The following is a 7,214-nucleotide window of genomic DNA, read 5'->3' as shown; positions in this document are numbered from 1 at the left end:
ACATGGAAAAACCTCAAAGACCCTTGAAAAGGGAGGGGACTCAGGAGAGTGCCCAGATTGTGTCAGTGAAAAAACCCTGGTGGGCTCCCTCCTCCCACATTAAAGGAGGGAGTAGGCCACTTCTTTTGACACAGAAATTGGGAATAAAACAGGCCTTCCTTTTGATAGGATGTAGAAAACTTGGTAAATAATGCATGTGGGTAACATAATTTGAAAAATAATTTTCCCAGTATTGCATTGCTTCTGGCAAAAAAACAAATGCTTTGCTTTCCATTCAAAATGTTTTCCTTATTACTGTAGAAAATATTCAGGCTCCAGGAAGAGAGCTCTGACAATGGCCAAGACTGGTTATATCTGTCACTTTTTTATAGCTAAGAGGATGATAAAACTTCAGAGGATGTATTTTGGATACTTCTCTAAGAATGGGCTCAATAAAGCCTGGCACTTTGAGGGTGCATTCATAAATGGTTTGTAGTGTCTTACACTATGTATGTCACCCTGTGCATAGTAGTAAGAAGACCATGTAGACCACATTCAAACAGAATATTTGTTTCTCCCCTCAGGAGACTCCTCTGAACACAAATATTGTGGTCATCAGATCCACTCGCCTAGCATGCCGAGCATTTACTGCTTTCCCATAAATGTCTGCAGCCCATGTGCTAGCTGACTGCACTACAACCATTGATCATGAAAGAATATGAGCAAGAACAAAATTATTTATATTGTCAGGAAGCTACGTGGCTCTGTTTGGGCCTGTGGTAGCTATTACAGGAATATGTCACAGGTGTTGCTGTTTTCAAGCATTCAGGATTTGCTGATAGACTTTACAGCAATTGTTCACAAACACTCATAACAGACCACCCTTCCTTCTCCAGCACTTCTCTGTAAAACATTTCAGTAGGAATAAGTAAACCCGGGCTAATTCTGTCGCCAGTGGAAAGAAACAGGTATCTTCAGAACATATTCATCATACCTCTGTTAGCTGTTTTTGGATGAGATGACTCAACCTCAGGAGCTGTGTGTGTCTTTACATTGACATACATTGACAATAGAGGGGGAGTCAGTTTACTGACTGAATTTTCTTATGCTCTATTACTTGTCAATATGTCGACTTAAATACCTCATATATGTATATGATATTAGAGAGCTGCAAACCATGAACCACAAGAAACTTTCAAATAAGTGAGTACTTTTAATCATAAGATGATGACACTGAGACCACATATTGTCATACCAAATAATTAAATGGTAGCTGCAAAGAGGAAACAGATTCTTTCATTAGTCCTCTGGGTTAGGAAAATAATAGCTGCCTAACATTGCTGTAGGGTTTATTTAGGTTAGATTTGAAGAAACACAAGTATAGTTATCAATTAAATGAGCAGCCAATGGGGATTATGGGATCTCTGTCCTTGGAGGTTTTTTGAGAACTGTATGGACAAACATCTGTCAGGAGCAGTAAGCATTTGTCATGCAACATCTACCCCACTGCAAGAAGCAGATGATCTTATAGGGCTCCCTGTATCTCTGTTCTCTGAGGCTACATCTATACTGATAAGTTAAATCTGCCTAGGATCATTTTCTGACATGATTCCAGCTAGTATAGCGCATTTTGTATCTATAGTATGAAACTGCCTTGGCCACCCAAAACAAGGTGGGCAACTCCATCCTACTCAGGATGGACATTGCCCTGTGCCAGCTGCAAAATCCTGCCCAGAAATTGTTTGGGAAGCTGCTAATTGATGTCAGCCAAAATTGTGTGGAGACCCTTCTAGCATTTGAACAGTGCAGATGGTCAAGACAAATTGTTCAGGAACATTCCCCGGCCCAATTTAATTTACTAGTGTAGCTATAACGTGTAACTGTGTGGCCAAGTCTGTCCACACCCTCATCAGAACTGTTCTCAAATTGAAAAATGAAATAAAGCTCAATGTTCTCTACTCCTGAAAACAATCAGTCTTTTACTAATTGTAGTAGCTACTGAAGATTCTCTGTAGCTCTCATATTTAGACTTCTATCCTTTTTTTCTCAGTAGAGGGCATCCTTAGTACAGTCACTTCAGTAGTCTGTATCCATAGAGCAAAGAGTGGGAGCAAACTTCATATTGCCTCCAAAGTAGACTAAACTGAGTAAACACTTGGTACATGTGCATATTTATGAGAAACACTAGGTCTTGTGGAACAATTTGGGCAAGTATTCACTTGGACAGGCTTTCTCCTCTTCACCGTAATAGGCAAAAAAGGGGAAACAGGGACTGGAAGACTAGAAAACACTTGCGAAAATGTCTTGCTTAACCTTTTTTTGAGTACAGAAAAAAAGCCAGTATGAACATAGAGTTTGAGTTCTTGTCAGAAGAAGGAGGGGAGATTTCTCCATTTACTTTAATTAAAGTTCTCCACAAGCTCTTTTTTTCCCCTTAGGTTTGGGAGCTTGGCAGGCTTTATGGTTTTAAAAAAAATCCAGCTTGCTCACTAGGCAAATTTTCCCATGCTTTCAAAGCTGTACTGTTTAGACAATCAAATGTTAATCTGACCACAGTCTAGCTTTTGCTTTCTTCCCAACAGCTTGATATCTATCGCCATTAATGTTATACCCTCAGATGTAGGGTAGACAGTGATGTCGCTGTCCAGCACGTAAGTGGTAACGAACTGCAGCACAAATAATGAATTGATAACATGCATGTGTTCCTCACCCCCAGAGCATATGCATGGGTAAGCCAGCTGCAAATGATTTATTCTATGTACCAAAGCTATACTAAATCAAGCCAAACAATATTGCCTTTTTTTATGAGTGAAGTATTTCCCACGAAGCTGGTAACTTCTATCTATTAGCTTATAATCTATATAACCCAAATGTTTTGCTTTATAACACTCTGCCAGTGGTAAGCATCAAAAAAATTGAAGACAGTCTCTAGGGGACTGTGTTAACTTAATAACTGGGAGAGTGAGCATGCAACTGAAATGAAGAAGGCACATCTAAGAAAAGAGAGAGTATAAAAGTGAAAGTCTAAATAGTTAAGAGATCTCAGCCTTTGAAAATATGTTTTTCACTGAGTTTGATCTGCAAAGAGTTACCACCGTGAATATTTTGAAAAGCAGACTGATGTAAAACTTGAATTACAGCCCTTAAATCTATCTGATCTGTATTGCTAGTCATTGGTGGCTTTTACTGATACATTTAAAGTTCATCTAGGAGTCTGGTTATATCTGGCAATAGGGAAAAATTACAGAGGAAGTTTTAAAAAATGCATTGTTTCATCTTTTTCTAACATCTTTATTATAAAGGAGGTTTGCAATCAAACTTATGATAAAAAGTGTAACATTTCTTTATTAGAAGCTAAATTCAAATGACAATAATTTTGCTATGATTGTTTTTGATGATAAACTGGAAACAGCATACAGTGATCACTACCACATGTATTTAGGCATGGGTTGGCTAGACTTGTATTCTCCCAGGGAAACTGGGTACTTCAACTGGATTTCATTTTTTAGAATTTATATCTCACTGAGAAATTTCCAACTTAGTTTCCAATCTATTTATTCACAAGAATTCGTAGGGTTTCCACTAACTGTTGCAGATGTTCTTTGCTAGCCTGGGTTCCGCAATCTTGGAACAAGCTCTCGGGAGAGAAAAGGCCTATTTTACGGGATCAGGCTGTTTATTCATGCTGAAGTCAAAAGGACTAGCTGTATCATGTTGCAAACAACAGCAAATTATCTGAACAGATAGATTCCTTTTCATTACAAGGATAAATGTGCACGTACACACACATACACAAACAGATAGAAACACAGGCACATGCACACATATACATGAACTGTTTGGGAGTAAATCTGAGAAAGAAAATGAGGGAGGGATGAGGTTAGAAAAAGTTAATGGGAGAAAAATAACCCCCTTGGGCTTAACTCTACTCCTGTCAAAGAGTAATAAAGGGGTTTTGTTTGTTTTCTTTTGTCTTGTTTTTCCCCCAGTGAAAACAGATGACTGAGGCCTGATCGTGTTCTCAGCAAAATTATTGTAAAAGCTTGAGTTGGAGGTTGAGCAAAAAGGGGCACTTGTTGGTGCTTGCCCAGGGAGAGAAGCTTGAAGGTTCAGGGCCTAAAACAGTAACGTGACATTAATGTCAGAAAGTTTGGGCTTCTTTATTTATGAAAAATTGTCCATGTCTTTTTAGGTGCAGAAGTTAGATGGATGCAGTGGTAACAAAGGACCCAGTTTCTCAGAGATTCTTAAGAGCTGCCAGATAAAATTAGGGTTTCATGAAAGGCTGAGAGAGTGCAGACGCTCATAAATAACGATGCTGTCCTCCTTCCTTCAACAGCACTGCAGTGGGGCTCTTCTGGCAGCAGGCACTGTGTTAACACTTTTAATATGCTTTAAAAATGAGTTTTATTTTTTAATGAAACAGTCTTGCATGTTTTGAAAGAGATTTTTTTTTTTTCTAACGGAAAAACAAAAGTTATTTTTGTTAAAACAATATAGCCATCTCTTCTTCCTCATCCAGAATGTGAAATTTCTCCCTTGAAAATTCGTAATGAACTGCATAAACCACATAGCCATGAATGTCCTTGGAGTCACTCTGTCTCCCAGAGGTGCATCTCTGGATGTCAGTTGTACCCTAGGTTGCACCTTACTTGGTGAGGATGGGAGCAGAGGCAGGTCACGGTTTGTCACTTGTAATATTTACAGCAGAGGCTTTGCTGTATCGTGCTGGCTCTGTCCCAGCAGAAAGCTGGAAGTGAAGAAAGGAGGTAGAAAGGTTCTTCTCTATTCCTTTCTCCCAGCTCAGAAATAACCCAAACATTTCTGCTTATAAACGTGAAGGTTGCATTTCATTTAAAAATAATTTCATTTAAAATAATGACAAAATGCATCTCTGCATCAGGCTGCAAAACTAACTGCTACATGGCAATATTTCTGTCCCAGGAAACAGGTGTTTGCCCTGGCCTAGGCATTGTCACATGAGTCAGATAACTCAAAACAGCTCAGTGTAAATGAGAGTCAGGGGAAAACCCCTTTTCAGGTTTGTTCCTTACTCCTTGTCTGTTAGAAGAAAAACTATTCCACTGACCTTTTTTAAAATAGATACAAAAAATGCAAGCACGAGGACAAATCATCAAAAAAATCACAAGCCCTAAGCAAGCACATAATATTTGGCTGAACTCACCCTTCTATTTGAAGCAACCCCCCCCCCCCCCCCGAAACAATGGAAGCAACAACATTAACGGGCCTTCCCTTACTCTGAAGTGCTGGCATCCTCCATGCCTTTTGGTTTTGTTTCAGAAGGAAATCCACCTTCCAGCCATTCGGCCCCAGAAGCTCCTCGGAACAGGTGGTCTCTAAGCTCCAGGGGGAACCAGCAGGCTGAAAGGGAAAAGCTCCCAATTGCCTCCTACCACAGCCCAAGAAAATACTTCATTATTTGTGTTTCTTTATTGAAATACAGTCTTTTTTATAGCTGAGGCGATACAGACAGCTGTTCCATTTATTTCAAATGCTCCCTGTTTCTGGGGTAATCATTTAGAGCTGGTAGCTGAACCTCTGAGCAGAGTCTGCTTGACTTCTTAAATAGGGATGAAAATCCAGAGTCTGGAGATTGACAGGAACTTTCCTGGTAGTTCTGGTTAATAAATTCAAATTTTCTTATTATTCTTTTCTTTATCTTGCAGCCAGACAGTCTTCCCGCAGGAACTGAGGAAAAATAATAAAACAATTTGTAAAAGCCTGCCTCAAAACTAAATCTTAATGTGCAGTGTAATCTCTCCTTGGGTGAGGAGTTTCTTTCTTCCCTTGACCAGGCTATATTGCTGCCAGTTTGGTGACTCCAGAATTTGTGAGCCACATCTTGATCTGTAAAGGAGCTGGGGCACATGCATCATCGTATATTGCACTTGCCTTTCCCGTTGCTACTGTCAGCAAGTGTTGCCAATTTCATTAGTGTGGCTAACGGTTCTAATTTACGTCTGGTTTATATTGGCTTCAGTGAAAGCAGATATAGTAAACCTTCACTTTAGGTGGCATGAGTAGAACTAGATTTGTCATGCCACAAAACAGCCAAAAGAAATACAGTTATTTCTGGGGAACAGACTTATTTACATGTAATATTCTTGTTAGTGCTATACTGTCATAGCTGTCTATATACTTAACAGGCTTGGACACAAAAGATCTGGAGAAGGATTGTAAAAGAAGCAGGGAAAAGTGGAACAAAATAAGTGAAATACTGGAAATAACAGAGAAAACCAACAATTGATACTTACTGAAATGCAAAATTGAGACAAGAATACTGAAAAAACCCCATCAGTAACATAAAAGAAAGAATCGAATGTGGTCAAGTTCAGGCCCTCTACATTAAAACAAACAAACAGAGAGTGGTAAGTACTATAAATAGATGCATTCTGGCCAGTCCAGGTGTGTGTAGACCCTGTTCTGTGCAAACAGCCAAAGCTGGCTCTTGGAATCTATAAAAACCACAGTTGGACCCCTTGCTTTCCTTGTCACTTGAATGTCTTGGACTTTTGTTCCTATTATATCTAGGTAGTAATTATGTATAAACAAAAATATATGTATAATGTATGTATATTAATGATTAATGTAGTTTATTTTGTCAGGACCAGGAACAGAAAGTACCAGACAAATCTTTTACAACATTGATGAAAGAAAGTCACTGGAGGGCCAAGTGTTTCCAGAGCACCCCTGTGTGATGTTAATCAAAATATTAGTCCCTAAAAGGGAGAGAGCAAGGGACTGAGCTTAAGACACTTAAGACATTGGAGAAACGTTGGAAACTGCTGGGCCTTGCCAATCTTGGAAGACACCACAAAAATTGTAATCTTGGCTTGTGAGATAGAGGTTATGGGGAAGGCTAAAACATTTAAAGATTGATAAATAAGCATATATGTTTTAAAAATTTGTCTGAAATAAACCCAAATTACAGCCTATACTGAATTCGTAAATCTGCAGTGCACACTGAAGAAGTGTTAAAGGGAAATTATGTTCTTCATTCATTGGAAAACTGGCAGAAGAGAGATTAATCACTATCATTTTCTTCAGTAATTTCAAGGGGTGTGGAGAAGGCTTTCAGAACAATTCAAATATCTGAATTGCAGAGCACCAAGTGAAAGGAGACAATTGCAGCTGATTTCTGTGAACTATTGCCCAATGGCAAAATATCTTCTCTTTTTGAGGAACGCATATTCCAGATATCCGCTGCTGGCATT

The sequence above is a fragment of the Buteo buteo genome, chromosome 14 (genome assembly GCF_964188355.1).
Source record: "Buteo buteo chromosome 14, bButBut1.hap1.1, whole genome shotgun sequence".
In the NCBI taxonomy this organism is placed as follows: Eukaryota; Metazoa; Chordata; class Aves; order Accipitriformes; family Accipitridae; genus Buteo; species Buteo buteo.
Note: the sequence above shows the minus strand (reverse complement) of the source record.